The 17004-nt window shown below is 56.6% G+C and overlaps 1 protein-coding gene and 1 long non-coding RNA gene across 2 annotated transcripts in view; one reads left to right on the top strand and one right to left on the bottom strand.

Annotated features, from left to right (window-relative positions):
* Nucleotides 1–17004, top strand: part of ZMIZ1 (zinc finger MIZ-type containing 1) — a 143802-nt gene that overhangs the window by 88149 nt on the left and 38649 nt on the right. The window lies entirely within an intron of this gene.
* Nucleotides 13453–15058, bottom strand: LOC307175283. Its single transcript, XR_013824286.1, has 3 exons — nucleotides 14864–15058; nucleotides 14269–14359; nucleotides 13453–13881 (listed from the first exon to the last, which is right to left on the bottom strand). It is a non-coding gene; the product is annotated as an uncharacterized lncRNA (long non-coding RNA).

Genomic DNA, 17004 nt, shown 5'->3' with positions numbered 1-17004 from the left:
CCCAGGGGAGAAGCAGTCTGTTTTTCTAAGCTGAATCCTGGAAGCCCAATTAGGAGTGATCGTTCCACTTCTAAGGTTTTCCAGAGGCTGCCTGGCATGCCCTGCTGAGCCCCTAATTAGGCAGCCAGGGCGCCCCAGTTCAGGGCCCAGCCCGGCTGGGGGTAGCCTGTTTGAGGGCCGGGCCGGGGCAAGTTCAGGGCCTGAACCCAGGGATGGGGAATGGTCCTCTCCTCCATTCAAGGAGGGCCAGACTTACTGCCCTCCATTCCAGGGCCCTGGCTGTCTTTGAGGACAGCATGCAGGGAGCAACAGCAGAGTCGAGGCACCCTGGGTTTGAGGGAAGCCATCTCATCGGGTGTGGGTGGCCTTCATGCCCACACGGATGCTGGTGGGAAGGCTGCCGAGTGCTGTTCTTGCACTAGTCACTGGGAGACCACCTGTGACAGGGCCCAGCCTGCCTGTCACCCGTTCACTGGTGATTCACCTAGCTGATTAGAGAGCCCGGTCTGTGGGCCACCACGGTCCTGCATCACAGTCTATGTGACACTCAGTACCATGGGGCCCAGGAGAAGAGGGTCCAGCCGGGTGGGCCCAGGAAAGGCTCCCCTGGAGAGGGGAGGCTGAACCGTGAAATACAGAGGGCGGTTCAGACAGGTAGAGAAAAGGGGCATCGAGCCTGGAGGCTTTAGAAACCAAACACTTAGTATTTTAGGCCGTAGTCGTGATTTTCAGTATGTTGCCTGATCTCTTTTGCTGGGGAGGAAGAGCGTGTAGGAGAAAATAAACATATGCCTGCAGCCTAGGGGCTAGCTGGAGCTGCACACAAGCTGGTGCCTGCTCGCTCCCTGTGAGGCCTTGGCCTCCAGCCTGGGCTGGCTCGGCCCTGGGGTGCCATGGAGTGCCCGCGGCTGCCCTGGGAGGCGCTGTCCCTCGCCCAGCTCAGGCCTGTACCCTGCAGCCTCCGGGAGGTTCCGGTTTCTGCCCGCCAGGTGGGCGGCTCCCCCCTCCCGCCCCCACCGCCATTCTCCACAGCACACTGCTCGCAACACTGCCCTGCTTCTGCCACCTGAGCCCCCCAGGTGCCATCTGCCACCCTGTTTTCAGGCGGCAGGTAGGCGGCCTTGGGGCAGGGCGAGGAGCACGCAGGCGGATCCCAGATGGGGCAGGTAGTGCCTGGCCTGCTACCTGGCACCTGGGTTGTCCCCACCTGCCTAGGAATAGGTGAGAGCAGGTCTGGTAAAGTATGGGTGTGTCTAAGGGGTCCTCCTGTCTCTCTTGGCATCTTTGCATGTATGAGCTGTAGGGTCTGTCTGGCCCCTCTGTGTGGGCATCTGACCGTCTGAACATCTGACCGTCTCTGTCTTGAGCCTGGCCATTCCCTAGGCATATCCCTGCCCGCCTCCCTGTGTCTCTGCTCCTTTGTGTCTCTCCGCCTGCACCTTGCATCTCTCTCTCACTGTCTCTGCGTCCCTGCCTGTCTCTCTCAGATCCGAGCTGGTGAGGGTGCCTTTGCCATCAGAGCCACCTCCCCCCACGTTGGGTTGCTCTGCTTAATTTCATTTTCCCGGGGCTCCAACTCACAGAAATAAATCCTCCCTCCCCACCCCTGCACTTTTTTGATTTAACAAGCCTGCTGCAAAACAATAGTGATTTCCGCATCGATCATAAACAGAAGTGATTACCATACAATTACAGCCTGAACCATCAGCCTCCATGCAATCACTGAGCCGCATTGTAAATAGGAAGACAATTGCCTGCAGAATTACCCCCAAATTGGTTTAAGTGGCAACAAAAGAGTGTTGGCATTTTGGCATTTGGGGGAGGGGGAGGGGGAGTGCTGGTGGCCCTGGCAGCAGAGGGTCCCCACTGCTGTCTTCCTTGCCTTTGTGGAGGTGACCTGCGAGGGCGAGCTTTCCCCCACCTCATTCTTTTTGCTCCTTGCCCATCTTGGCACCGTTTGTTATAAACTCATTTATACTAATGTGTGAGTGTCTAAGCATGCCTTTGACTGGGAGAGTGGAGGCGGGTGAGTCTGGGGGGACGGGATATTCCGGGGAGGCCTCCTCAGCTCCCCTGATTTCCCCTCTCCCCAGCGCCACCTCATCTCTGCCTCTTCCAGGTCACTTCATCCCGCTAGGCTCTTCTGGCCTGGCTCCCACCCTGCGGCCTTCCCTCCCCATCTCCCAGCCTAGTGGTGGTCTCCTGCCAGGAGGCTTCTGCTTTCTGTCCAGGGCAGCCTACTCCCTCCTACAGCTGCAGCGTGTCCCCTGCATCCTCCGCAGCCTCCCAGGCCAGCTGGAGCCCCTGTGCCTGGCCTCATGAGCCAGGGCAGCCCATTCCTGGGAGTCTGCCAGCCACCCCTGCAGCAAGTTCCAGGAGGGGCTCGCAAAGCATGCCTCCGCTGACCTGGGCCCGCCCCTTTCCAGCCGCTGGTTTCATGAGAAGTCCTCTGCCAGCAGGCCGTCTCTTGAATGTCTGGAGCCTGGACTCCTGAGCGCCAGCCGTTTCTGCAGGGGGCTTGTCTTTGCTTGGGAGGTGATTTCTCTCCAGGGTCAGGCTGCTCTGAAGCTACCGGGAAAGCCTGCCCACTGGCACACTTAGATTCTATCAGATTTGTGCAAATCCAGGTTAGAAGTGCTTCTGCATGTTCATCTGATCCTCGCAGAAGGATTAGCGCGTGCTGGTGGTTTTATTCTCGTTTTTGACGGAGGCGTGATGCAGCTGGCGCCGGGTCACACGGCCCACCGGTGAGGGGTGAGGTCTCGGCCCCTACTGGAGTGCTTGTTTCTAGGCGCCATCTCTCCAGCGTTCTCAGACCTACAGGATGCAGGCTGGTTGTGGTGGGGTGGGTGTCACCTGGTCTCTGACCTGCTCTGAGAGCTCGGACAATACCAGTGATTTGAACAGGTCCCAGTGAGTGACACTTGCGGGTGCCGAGTTCTGCTCACACGTTCATTAGTGCCTCTCATCCCCACTACAGCCCTGTAAGGGATGGTCAGGCCCCCACTGAGAGCACTTGACTCACTCAGAGCTCAGGGTCCTGGTACGGAAGCTAGTTTGAGGCATGTCTGCTAGCCTTCCAGCCTGTGCTACCCGTCATCCTGTAACGCAGAAGGCAGCCGGGGTTCCCCGGGCTCTCTCACTGGTCCAGGTATCACCGAGGCTCCCTGTCTGGTTGCTCCCTGCCAAAGTCTCGGGACGGGGCCCCATCTAGAGTTGGTATATTTAGAACCCAAAGTTCTGTCGGCTGCCCCAGCTCTGTCCTGCGCTGGGAGGGACGTCAGTGCTGCCCTGGGCTTGGCCTGAAGGGCTGGGGTGAGTTGGGCAGGGGCTGGGGCGACTCTGAGTTGCCCCTGTGTGCCTGGCACCCACCTCTTCCGCACTGACATTGAGAGGAAACCAGTCCAGAGAAGAAGCTGGTCAACATGGCATCCACACACCGTGGTGGTCCCCGCCTGCCCAGCCGACCTGCCCTCACGTGCCCCGTCCCTGAGCCTTTGCTCCTGCTGCATGTCTCCTGGGTAGCCAGGTGTCCGGTGGAAGGAAGGGGAGTTCAAAGGCGCAAAGACCTGCACTCAAGTTCTGTGTCTGCCACGTCATGCTTTGTGCCATCCTTACCTCTGAGTTCTGCTTCTTTTTCTTTATAACGGGACTGTGCCCGCCCTGCTGGATGACTGAACAGTAGAGGTGAGCATGTTATCAGATAACAGCTGCTGTCATCCTTGGCCTTAGAATCCAGCCCTCCCTCCGAGAAGGAGGGGGCCTACCCTTCAGTGAGCATTCGTCATGTGCAGAGCTTTGCACTGGGCATTTTAAGGCTGCCTGGTTTGATCCTTCACCACAACCCTGAAAAGACAGCCACCACTGTATCTGCGGTGTCCTACACGGGAGCCAGAGCCCCGTGTGGGCGGTCACACTTAGATTTAATGAAGTAACGTTAAATACAACGTAAAGCTCAGCTCCTTAGTACGGCAGCCACGTTTCAAGGGCTCGACAGCCACGCGTGGCCCGTGGCCCCTGTTTTGGGCAGCGCAAAGATAGAACATCTCCATCACTGCAGGAGTTCTGTTGGACAGGCTGCCCTGTGTTATCATCCCCTCTCACGGGTGCGAAGTTGAGGACTAGATCAGTGACACGTCGCACTCAGGGTCCCAGCTGGAGGAGTGGGAGCTGGCGTGCAAGCCTGGGCCCCTCAGCTGTAGGACACACTGAGCTCTCCTTTGCTGCCAGATCTCATACCTCCCCACACACCCTCCGTGGGACCCTCAAGGGCAAGGACTGTGTTTGCTCTGCATCCCAGTGCCCAGCCTAAGACCTACCCCAGGGCAAGCATTTGGGGCGGTGTTTGCCGAGAGGGCGATGGAATGAATGACCCAACAGACACTGCCTGCTGAAACTTGGGGGCACACTTCATTCCCCTCCTCCAGGAGGATGCGCAGAGTCAACTGCTGAGGAGTGATGGATGGCCCCTCTCCCGAGATAAATGTGGCAGTCAAGGTAATCGGATTGTGTGTGACAGTCTCATTTGTAGGCGAGGGTGGGAAGCGCCCAGCCATGCCTCGCCCCAGCCGCCCATATTAGTTTAATCAAATGCCTAGTATCTAAATGACTGGGCCTCAGTGATAGATGATGTGAGCTTTGCTAAATGCTGTTGCCCTGTCAAACCCAGCTTCTCAAGGCCCTGCCTGGCTCCTGGGAGCTCTCATTTGTTTTTTCTTACCTGGTTATCTCTGAGCGGGGCAAGGAAGGGGGGCTCTTGCGTCTGTCTTAAATCTCTTGTTTTTCATGGAGGAGGAGGAAGAGGCTGGAGCTGGGGGAGGAGTGAGATGGAGTCACCTTCCGCCTCTTCTGAGAAGCCTTCCTGGGTGGCTGCAGACAGTCTGGGGGAGCCTGACTCCCCAGAGCCCCTGAGCTTGGGCCTCACCATGCACCGTGTGCCTTCTGTTTCGTACAGACGCTCCGCTCCCCTGTGCTAGCTAGCCTTCTCACTCTCTTCAAGGGGTATACCAGAAGTTTTTCCCTTTTATGTTGGAAAATTCTCAACTTTCCCCTTATGGTTAGTGGTTGTTGTGTCCTCTTTGAGAATATTCCCCAATCCCAAGGTCATGGAGGTATTCACCTATATCATCTTCCAGACAATGTATTATTTTGCTTTTTTTTTTTTTTTTTTGGTCTGTGGTGTGAGGTAGGGATCAAGCACAGTTCTGTGTTCTAGGAATGACGATCAGTTTGCGCTTAAACTTGTGCTCTTAAAAAGGAGGCTGAGCCCAGCATGTATAACACGCCGCGCTTTGTGTCAGGGTGGGGTCTGCCCATACCAGCCATGCCCAGGGCTTCTGGTAACGTTGAGTGTCACCTGTGTGTCAGATACTGTTCTAGGCACCGGGGATGTGGCGGTGATGCAGTCCATGGAAACCCCTGCACTGGAAAGAGCTTTTGCTCTTTGCCCAGGACCACACAGTGGGGCATCAGATGAGAAATGACATGAAAAGTAGAAGGTAGTAAGTGCCGCAGAGGAGGGTCACGGAGGGAGCCAGGTGGCGGGGATGGTACTGCCATCTGCAAACTGGAAAGGTCAGGGAAGCCCTCACTGAGTAAGCCAGTGAGGGCCGAACCACGTGGATATCCAGGGCAAGAAACTTCCAGACAGATGTTGCAACGACTCTGATACATGTAAATGGTGGAATAACTCTGGAAGGAAAACCAAAGCCACTAGCCTGATTCCCCTGGCGGGAGGAACTAAGATACGAGACTGGGGAGGGGAGACTGCATTTTTCAGGACATACCTTTTTTCTACTTTTGTATATTTTTAATCACATACACACCTTACTTCTTCAAAAATTACCATTGAAAAGTAAAGCAGGGAGGGTGGGGAAATGTTACAGTGAGGCGGAACCATCAGATGTACTAGCAAAACTGTGGCTTTGGAGGCCAGCAAATGTGGGTCCTGATCCCTCTTCTGGCCTCTGTCTGAAATGTTAGCTTTCTAAGGAGGCTATTTGTGCATTACTTAGGTAAATAAAAAGTCATTTTATTAATTAAAAAGCAGTAGATCCCACTCTGTTGATGGTTTTGGCTGGTGGTCGTTGGGCGGGTTCCTTAACCTCTCTGAGCACCCGTTTCCTCCTGGAAAATGGGGGTAGTGATCCTGACATCACAGGATTGTCAGGAAAATGAACAGAGAAAAAGAGTGTGTTGAGTTTCTGCCCGGCCTGGAGTTGACCTTCCCGAGGGCATGTCCTTGGATGACCTGGCCCTCTGCAGGGCAGAGGCAGAGAATCTATCCCTGTCCTCAAGTTCTCCAACGGCTTGGGACCCCAGGAAGGCCCAGGCTTTGCATTCCAGCTGCCTCAGAGGCAGATGGATTTGCTCTGGACCCCCAGGCTGATGGCCATCCAAGACCCTGTGGCCTGCTGGCCCTTCATAGCCCCCTCAGGATCCAGCCTGCCCAACTGGTGTCTGCTCGGCTGGGACCAGCTGGTCTTCACCAGCTGGTCATCTGGCTCTGACACCCTCCCTGCCCCAGTGTCTCCTCCTCTCTGGGCGCTGTGTTAATTTTTTCATGGCTTCCCTCAGAGGCAGAAGGCAGAGAGCTGTTTCCTGCAGGGAGAGAGCAGGCGCTGGGGGCGGGAGGAGGGAGGGAGGGAGAGCTGAGTGGTGATTAAACACTGCAGAGGCCTAAACAAATGACGGCTCCCTCCCCCAGCTGCTCTGGGAGAGAAACATGGAGCCAGAGCCGGCCTGAACTGCAGATGGCCCAGGCTGCTGTCTGCCCCCGCCTGCCTACTTGGAGCTGCCCTGGGGCTGCTTCCTAAGAGCCGCAGTGGTGCTGAGCCCTGCAGGAGCCAGCTCAGTCCTTAGGGCCACTGTGAGGCAGGCCCCGAGGCAGAGAGGGTTCAGGGCCACACCGCTAATGCACTAGGGAGTGGTAGAGCGGAGACGGTTAGGCAGGGGCAGTAGTAGTTACTTCTTAGAGTGCCAGCCTGAATGAGACGGCGCATGCGAAGTGCCCAGAACGGCACCCGGCCTGAATCAAGTTCTTGGTCCGCAGGAGCCACTGTCAAGGTCGCCCCTATTACACCTTTAGAACAGCTGGGTGAGATAGGTTGCCATGCGGGTGAAGAAACTGAGGTGCACACACCTACCAGGGTGTTGCCCGGGACCACACAGTGGATTAAACCCAGGCTCGCCCACTTCTGACTCCCTGCCCGGAGTTCCTTCTCGTGGACCAACGGCGGGAAGAGAGTCAAACCTCCAGAGCCTTGAACACAAAGAACGGGGAAGTCAGCAGCGGGGTGAGAGGCCATCTGCCAGGCCCACGGCCCTCCTGGCCGGAGAGCTTGCGTGAAGGGGCGAGGGAGGAATGGTGCCCTCCCACTGTTCATGCAGAAAATGGCAACTGAGCTCACCCCTCAGTCTAGAGCAGTGGTTCCCAAAGTGGGGTTCCCCGGCCCAGCAGCAGCAGCATCACCCGGGAACTGGTTAGAAGTGCAAATTCTTCAGCTCCACCCCAGACCCACTGAATCAGAAACTCCACCGGGAGTGAGACCCAACACTCTGGGTTTGAACAAGCCTTCCAGTTGCTTCTGATGCACAGGCAAGATCGAGAACCCCTGGCCTAGAAACCCAAGTACTTCTGTCCTGCCCCGGGGCCTCGCTGTCCAGGCCACAGTCACCCAGACATCACCCAGGTGTGCTACACTCTGAGTAACAGGTGCAGCCAGGAAGCAGTAGATGTAAATGGAATTCGTATAAATAATTCTTATTTTCATTGCAACAAGGCAGCTGGATATTGAAAGAAACCTCACAGAGAATCATTTCATCACATAAAGGAGCTTCTGCAAAGAGAAAACTCCTCTCTCGATTCCTGCCCCCTCCCCCCTAAGTGTTCTATAAATTCAGTCCCTATGTCAGGTTTTCTTCGAATGGTGTCTACCTATACATAACTAAAACGAGGAGCCAGCCTGCTAAAAGCATTGCAGATAGTCTCCAAAATACATCAGGGACCCCTGCAGTTTAGAAGGAGAGCCCAGTGGGGCAGATGGAGGCCAGTTTGGTGCTTTGGGCAGCTGGGCCATCCACTGCCAACCCCTGCTGGGCACCTGGAGGGGTCGGGCCAGCCAGGCACGGGTGGTTTCCAGGGCTCCGTCAAACATCCACACTCAGGGCTTCTCAGAAAAGGAGTAGAATGACCGATTAGGAAGCCAAGACATAGACTCCTGAAATGCGCGGCTCTCAGCTGCCCTTGCTAGATAAGCGGATAAGAGAGAAAACCCTGCAACACAGTTCTGGATAGGGAACCCACCAGAAGGTTGTCATCCCCCACAGTGCGGGGTCCGGAAGCAGCATCTGAGTCTGCCACCAAGTGCTGCCCGTGGGGCCAGGTCATGTGCCCCTGAGCTGATTTCCAGAGTGACTGTAGGTGGAGTGGAGCTTTGCCTCCGCCTCTAAGCCACCTGCCCAGTGCTCAGGCCTCACCGCACAAGCCCAGAGTCAGGGGCAGGCATCACTGACTGCATTTCTTGTGCCGGGAACCTGAAATCCTTGGAGGTTACCAGGTCACTCAGCCAGGGGAAGCCGGGAAGGAGTGGGAGGGTTGGGGTCCAAATGGTTAGAGGCAGGAGAGCTGGGGGTCTGGTCAGCAGGTTTCTCCTGAACCTGCTCTTTATCCAAGAACAGTGAGTGCCCTGAACCCACTTTGCAGTAATCAAGGGTCACCAGCAAAGTGCTGCTTGCCCCAAATCTCTCTTCTGCCCCCGTCACCACAGCACACATCCCCTTAGCCACTCTTAAGGGCTGGTAAGTTTTCCAGGTGCTTCCTTTATAGAAAGAAAGCTGCCCTGGGATCAGTCCGCACCTCCCTAAGGCTCTGACCCTGGCTTTACGAGTCCAGGCTGGGTGCAAGGAAACTGCCGTTTAAGGGTCCTGGGGTCTGTCACTGGCTCCTGGCTCCCACGGGAAGAGTCAAGGTCCTGAGATTGAACGTGGGGGCCGGAACGGATGGAGGGAGTGCTCAGCAAAGCCTCTCAGCTCTCAGACTCAGCCCTCTGGCCCTCCACAAAGGTGGGTGGTTGTGTGTTTGGTCTCGGGGGTCTGCTTGACCCTGGGAAGGGCCTGGCCTCACACCGACCACTCCTTCTTACACTGGGAGTGGGAGGACACAGCCGAACTGTGAGTACCCAGCTGGGAAGCCTCAGAAAAGTGAAGTACCCAGGGAAGAAATTGATTCCTGTAATCCCTCCTTAACCCTCAGGCTCCCTGAGAGGGGGCAACAGGCAGTAGTGTTTAACCCCCGGGAGAAACTGGCCACGGAGGAGAGAACAGGCTGCCCAGGTGACCTGCTGGAACGCGGGGCGTGAGCTCTGCAGGCAGGCAGACGGTGTGGCTCCCGTCTTGTCTTGCAGACGCACTGGGAGTGTCACGCCAGGGCCGGTGGCTTGGGGAGACCATCCTCGCCAGCCTGGGCCTCTGGGTCTCCTCTGTCCTGCTCAGGTGCTGCCTCGGAGCAAGGTGGAGGTGGGGAGACTATGGGCTCTAGGCACGCACTGCCCCCCAACCCCCATGGATATTCTCGTCCATCCTTGGGTAGCCAAAGAGGTCAGTCCTGTTGGAACCCGTGTCCTTCTGACATATGGGGTGCAGGTGCACGGAGGCCTCCTGGCCTCGAGATGTTGTGGGCGTGGCTCGGGGCCCCTCCCCTCTCCAGCTATTAATGCTATTAATGCTTTGCTATCAATGCTGCATAATTTCCAGCTGAGATGGTCTAGAGCCCCACGCTCACCCCACCACCAGCAAATGTCCCAAGTAAGATGGGAAGATCCCGCCTTGGTCCTGGCCTGCCACCGACTCAGGTGTGTCCTGAGCCAGGTTACTTAGCTTCTCTGTGCTCGCCCCTTATCTTTAAGATGGGGGTTGTGACTTCCCCACCACCAGGTGGCTAATGAGAGTCCAGGGGGCAAGGGGTGTGTGAGCCGGCCCCCCATGGGGGTGCAGTACACAGTGGCAGCTCCCTGCCAGCTGGTCTCTGCAGACAGCAATGCTTTGGCCAGTGCCCCTATCCAGGCCCATCCCTCAGGCTGGCAGTTCTGAGGGGCACCCCCAAGAAGAAAGGAGCATTCTTTTTCTGATGGAAACACCCCCTTGAGCTTGTTTCGGGTGTATTTTCAGTTGAATCCGAGTTAGCCAGGAAGGCCCAGAGGGTGGTGTGACCTGGACAAGGAATTTTCCAGGCTGGGATTTTCCTAAAGTCCACGGACAGGCTCAACCCGTCTGACATCTCTTGGGTCGCTCCGCAGGGTTGAGGGACGGCCAAACTGGTTTGGGGATCAACCCTGCCAGCAGCAGCTCTGAGATCCCCCAGAGTTCACTTCCTAGGGTGAGTTCACAAGCTTGGAGACGTCCAGCTCCTGCCAACCCCACCAGCCCTGGGGGACAGGTGTGGGAACACTGGTGGAGCATGCCAGAGGTCCTCTCCTGCCGGCCCAGACCATAGGACCGCAGATGGCAGGATCTGCCCAGCACAGAGAAGCAGGTAGGGCTGGGCGGGGCAGGCCGTGGGCCTCCCTGTGAATCCTGGGACCAGGCGCCACTCATCTGGTGGTCACCCTGCCCGTGAGGCTTGTGTGTGGATGAGGGGGGCAGGCAGAGATGGAGAGGAACAGGGTCACTCGGCCAAAGGGCCAGCAGTGGATCCTTCCTTGTTTTGACTTTCTTACCCACGGTGATGGGACGTGACAGAGCAGGCAGCAAAGTGTGGGAACCATCTAGAAAAGCCAGAAGGAGCTGAAACTCAGGACAGCATGCTGCTGCTTCTGCTGGTGCTGGAGCAATGATACGGCTGTTTTGCAGGAGAGCGAGATTTTCCCCCAAGGAAAACATCTTTGGTTTTATGTTCCAGGGGTCAGCTGTCAGGGCCACCAAAGTCCAACCTACAAGCCCCCAGGGAATGACATTTCCCGTAACCAGAGGGAAGTTCTAACCCCTCAGCTGCCCAAGCTGCTGAGGCTGCAGAGTCCTTCCTGCCCATCTGCCCACCTACTGGGCCCTGTCACACCTGCGTCTTGCGCACACCGGCTCTTGGACCTCAGCAGATCCACTTGCTGCTCTGGGCTCAAGGCCTTAGTAAATAGGGTCCTTGGGCAAGGTGAGAGCTCTGGAATCCCTTCTGTCTATAGCCCACCCTGGTGGGGAGGGGGAGGGTCTAGGATGAGCAGCTCATCCCACTCACGGCACCTGCAGGATTGAGAAGGGGTTGAGGCTGGCTCCAGCCTCGAGAGACATGAGCTCGCTGTGAGGCCAGGGCCGAGTCATGGGGCAACAGACTTCAGAAAGCACAAGCGCTCACCCCGCTTTTACACAGGGTCCAGAGAGGGAAGGAAGTTACCTGAGGTCACACAGGAAGTTGGTAGCAGGCCAGGGACGATGCACTGGGGTGGTGCTGATTCACGGGAGTAGGAGGTGGATAGGAGGCGCGCGGCCATCTCCCGGGGATGCGTCTGCTCCCAGGTGACATCCTGACTGGGGATGAAAGGGAAACCATCCCAGACCAGCAGTGGGGCTGCTGTCCTGCGATGTGACTGTGCTTGAATCACCTCCTCTTGGGCCTCCATTTCTGCTTCGTAACACGTGGGCAGCCTCACCCTTGGCCAGCTCCTCGCTGGGGCTGGCGAGGCTGCGGTGAGGCAGAGGGCACCAGATGGCTGGGAAAACGAAAAGCCTGTCCGTGTGCCCCCCATGATCCCATTAGGTCCTCCCATCCGTACACCCAATTTCGCAGATACATACGTAGCCCCAGGCTGCCCGCTGGGTCAGTGGCCACGTAGAACAGATGTCTGATTTCCTGAGGCCGGACCGCCACTGCCCCTGGCCCAAGGGCTCTGAGTCGCTGCCCCTGGCCCTGACCCTTTGTGGTCATGCGCATCCTGTGCCATTTCCTTGGAGGAGATGGTCCAAGAGAACCGGCAGGGAGGGGCCCCTTGCTCTGTTTCTGGGGCACCCAGCGCTGGTGGGCACAGAGGAGGATGGGCAGATAACAGTTCCGTGGACAGCTCTGTTCTCAGGGGCCATGGATCACAGCAGGAATCCTGACCTTGCCTCCTGTCCCACCTCCTGCTGGACACACAGGTGCATGGGGACTGAGGAGGGGCCGAAGGTCTTCCCGCCACCCAGGCACTCCAGAGGCAAGAGTCTGCCCAGGCTGGCCGCCTGCACTGTGTGGCCTCAGAGCTGAGTCAGAGTGAGCAGCTCCTGGGGCTCAGTGTCGTGGGGTCTCGGGTCTGCCCAATACAGAGTGTCTGGCAGAAACAAACATTGGGTATGGGCACCACTGGGTGCTCGGAAGCAACACTGCCCACCCAGAGAGCACCCGGTGTGAAGGAGGTGGTATAAGCCTGGGCCCAAGACGTTATAAGCGTTTTGTGTGATCCTCTTGGACACGGGTGAAAGGAATTGTATTTTATTTGAGCAGCAGGATGTAGACGGGGAGACAGAGAAACCTCCTAATAACAGAAGCGACAGTTTTTTCTTATAGTTCTTCCTGTATGCTCGGCATCATACTAGCATTTTACGTGTATTAGCTTGTTTAATCCTCATGATGGCTTAGGAGGTAGGTAATATTTATTATCCCCATTTTACCAAAGGGAAAACCAGAGCACAGAGAGGTTAACTAACTTACCCAAGGTCACACAGCTGCTAAGTGCTGAGCTGGGGCTTGAACCCAGGCAGCCTGTGCTCTTGGCCACTCTGCCTTCTAGAAGCAGAAGGTAGTCAACATTTCACAGCTTCTGAGTTTCCAGCTGAGACTCTGACACAAGACTTGCCATCTCTCACATGTGGTTTAAAGCTCAGGCCCTTCCTTCATCTTAGGGCTCTTCACGCCAGGCCTGTGAAGAGAGGTTCCTCTTACTGTCTCCCCACTTTACAGATGAGATGGAGAGACCAGCCCAGGCCTGTGTCATCTCGGCAACCCCCTTCTCCCTCCCCTTTTGGGCCCTCACCATTCCTCCTTTTCTCTGCTAGATCTGTAGAGTAGAACCCTGGTCTCCAGGCACAGGCAGGAGTCTTCACTGTTTCTGACCAACCCCCCACAACAAGCTTCCTTGGTTAGTGGTCCCAGGCAGGACCCCGTGTTTTAGGAGATGAAAGAGGAAGGTCAGAAGATAGGAGGGTGTGGCCTGGGCCCGGGGGGTGGGGGGGGGCGGGAGGAGGAGCAACAGCAGCATCCCCAGGGAGCCCTGGGTGAGGTGCTCTGGGGTCATCGGTGTGATTGACGCATCAATAGGAACACCAGTGCCAACCCGTGAGTAGAGAAGAGCCAGGGCTGCAGCTGGCCTTCCAAGTTATATGAATGGATGTTGTTTCTGTAAACTGCTTGTTACCTTTCATTCCCCAGTTTGGACTGAGTGGCCCACTGATGGGTGTGCACGTCACAAAACAGGTGTCACTTGACTTGGTTGTAGATTTTATTTGATGACAGCCCCAGCCTGGACACATGGGGATAGGATTCCATTCAGGGCTGATGGTCTCGGGGCTGGGTCCCCACCCCTGAGGAGTGGGGAGCTGCTGGCAGGTTTAAAAGCCACAGGGTGCCCAGGGTATTACCCTGATCGACTGGGTCTCAGATGCAGCGTGCCCGGTGTCTGTCCATCTCTCCTGTCTTCTGCACATTGGGTTGTGTAGCTGCAGTTCCGTCTGTTAGGTGTGTGTTGGCTGCATAGCCTGTGCTGGGTGCCAGGGTTGCAGAAGTGAACCCCTCGAATCCCGTCGTGGCCCTCGGGGTTCACGCTCTCTCTGTAGAACCCCCAGCTTGCCCCGGGATAGCGCATCTCTCACTCATTTCAGCATCCTTTGAGCATCTACCGTCTCCCAGGCCCTGTGCAGCCTCTGGGGACACAGATTGGAAAGAGGTGAACAGGATACATTTGTGGAAAAATTCCTCTGGCCGCCTTATAGAGGGCAGGTTGGCAGGAGGCGGGATTGGAGACTGAGATAGATGATAGAACGTGCTTGTCATAATTCAGGAGAGAAAGGACAAAGCTGCAGAAGGTGATAGGAGCAGGCAAGAAGCAGAGAGGACAGACTGCAAAGATAATCGGGCTGCAGTGACCCATGGGTGGGGCGGGGGGCAGTGCCCATCTTCTGGAGGTGGCTTGAGGTGGTCCTGGGGATTTGAGTGGATATGGGAACAGGAACTCAGATGTGCCAGGGAGGAAAGGAGGGGAAAGGGGGAGGAGCCCAGCGTGGAAGACTGGTTCTTCTGCCTTGACTCACCAGGCAAGGCCCGTACCAGGCTTCCCTGCTGGGAAAGGGGACCACCAAGCTTCTGCTGCCACTTCAGAGGGTCTTGTGTGGATAGAGTAAGCTGATGGTATGAAAGCATTTGAAAATGTGTCATTAGTATATTTCATTGACCAGTGAACCCCGTTGGCATGTTCCCAGGGGCTTTTTCTGCCTCCCTCTGACTTCCTTTCCGCCATCTCCCCCAGAAGCGTGGTTTGAGGGCCCGCCGCCTGGCAGGCATACCTCCTGAGCCCCCCTGGGTCCTGCCCCATCCCTGGGTCTCAGAAGCCCTCATCCCTTCCTCCCTCCCTCCCTCTTCACACACACACTGTCTCACCCACACACACTCCCGCACTCAGAGCTCCGCTGTTCTCCAGCAGCCTTTTAGCTGCTGAGATGCCCTTGATGCTTAATACGCCTTTGTTTCATTTGTTTCGTTTTGCGTGTAGCTTCCCCGGGCTGCAGCACATTTGGCAATTCTCCTGCCTGGCCCTTACACCCAGGTCTCTGTACCGTCTTCCCCAGACTGCCTTTCATCCTCCCTGCACCCCCATGCCCCCATCCCTTCCCGATTCCCAGACCTTACCGGGAGTGAGTATCCAGGCCTCTCACTGTCTGAATATCCGTATGCTCACCTCCATAGGAAACAAATGCTGCTTTTTTTTTTTTTTTTTGTGGCCACATGGCTGCCTCTGGTTTCTGGCTCCTTCTTAAGCCCAAGTCCTGCCTGGCAAGGGGCAGTTTTTTGCATATGCCCGGGCGAGCTTGTCTGCCCCTTTGATGCTCCGACTCCCAGACTCCAGCCTCTGCCACCCCTCCACCCACAAGTGGCTCATTGTCTGCCGATTACTCTGCTGGTTTGGAGGACGCAGCTCCACCCTCCCTCCCTGGAGCCCAGGCAATTCCCAGAGGCAGCCGTGCAGCCTCTTCCGTCTGCCGCCTCTCTCAAGTAAGGCTAGCAGCCCCATACTGGTTCATCTGAGCAGCCCAGCCTGAGTATCCCTTCTGCCAGGAGCTGCAAGTAGAGGCGCATGCAGGGCCTGCCACTGTTTTCAGGGAGGGCACATCTGGGACAAGCCAGGACTAAGATGCCCCAGGGCTCTACTCCAGACCTTCCTTCATTTCTACATCTGGTTTCCTTTTACTTGTCCCTAAAGGACACTGGGGTGGCCGCCAGCTGTAGGGGCAGAAGCCAGGGAGATCTTGGGGAGCAAATGTCGGGAACTTGGCTCTCCCCTGGTGCCCTCCCTCAGACCTGCGTCCTGTGCCCCTCCTGATTCTCAGACCCCATGCTCATTACCATTTCTCTTCCAGAGAAGTCCGTGCCGCCTTACCATAACACCCTCTGGTGCAGGGGCCCCTAGATATGTCTACTGGATCCCGTTAATAGGAGGTGCCCCCCTTTGTCTCACACACACCACTATTTTAGGTACGACTAGGAAAGAAAAACCTACCACCAGTCATACCATGGTATGACACCGACTGTAAGACACCTGCTGCTGGCAGGTGACTTAGTTGTTTAAGTCCATGGAACCCTGGTGTCCCTTGCAGCTTCCTGGATAAACTGCAAAGACAAGTGCAGGTAGTGGGAGCATGAGAGGTCAAACTGTCGTGTCTTCTCCCTGGCTGGAATCCCCTCTCCCTTCCACGGACCCCTCAGGGCTGCTGCTGTGTGGTCAGAAGTGGGCAGAGACACCAAAGCCCATCCTGTCGGTCACTTATCTACCAACCAAGGTCAAAAATACTAATCGTCATTGTATCAGTAGCAAACATACATAGAGCACCTACTCCGTGCCTGACGCTGTTCCTGTGCTTTGTGGTGGTAACGCAGCACATCCTTACAGCTGCTCTGTGACGTGGGGAGTAGAATTACCACCCCCCCAGTTTAGAGGTGAGGAAACTGAGGCACAGGAGTTTAGGTGACTTGCTCAAGGCGTCACATGGGTGGTAGAGGCTGAGCTGGGATGGGTTGTGGAGTCCGTGCCTCACCAGCCCTTCGGGTGCTCTGTGAATGCAGAGGTGGGTGTACGATGGAGGGGTTACTTTTCTGGGGCTGCTGTGAGTTACAAGGTCCTTTGGGCCTCCGCCCACCCTCCCTCCCTTTTGGCTTCTGCTTGGATGCCCATGCGGTTGACTGGCAGCACCAATTTACAGCTCACGTCCACTCTCTGAGGCAGGCAAGCCCCTGTTAAGCCCATTTCACAGATGGGGAGACTGAGCTCCAAGTAGTGAAGCAGCCTGTGTGAAATCTCCCAGCTAAAGAGTGTCAGGGCACAACTCAAGCTCAGTCCGTGGAACTCCAGAGCCAGGGCGCTTAGTCCCCATGTCCCACAGCCTGCTCACCACTGTCCCACAGGCCCCTCTCCTCCCCTCTCCTGGGGTGGTGTAGACACTGGTGCCGCCTCATCAGAGAGGCGTGCTTGGCTCAGCCGTGTATAGACAGAGCAGATGCACACCCAGACACCTACCCTGCCAGGCTGTCTTTCTGTCCTTGCATAATCCTCTACCTGCCTCTGTCTGTCAGTTCTCCTGGGTCTCTGACTTTTTGGCTGCAAATCCCCATGTGTTATCATTAACCGATGTTTGCCTCAGAACAGCTTGTGTTGGTTTGCGCCATGATGAGAGCCTGCCCTGCGTCCGTCCGCCATGCGTCTGCCCACGTGGCCTCTGTGCCAGCTGGCCACTCGGGCCAAGGGGGTGACAGGTGGTGCCTCCCTTGCTCCCTGT

This window comes from Stenella coeruleoalba (genome assembly GCF_951394435.1).
Source record: "Stenella coeruleoalba genome assembly, chromosome: 16".
Taxonomy (NCBI): domain Eukaryota; kingdom Metazoa; phylum Chordata; class Mammalia; order Artiodactyla; family Delphinidae; genus Stenella; species Stenella coeruleoalba.
This window is presented reverse-complemented; position numbering and strand designations above follow the sequence as displayed.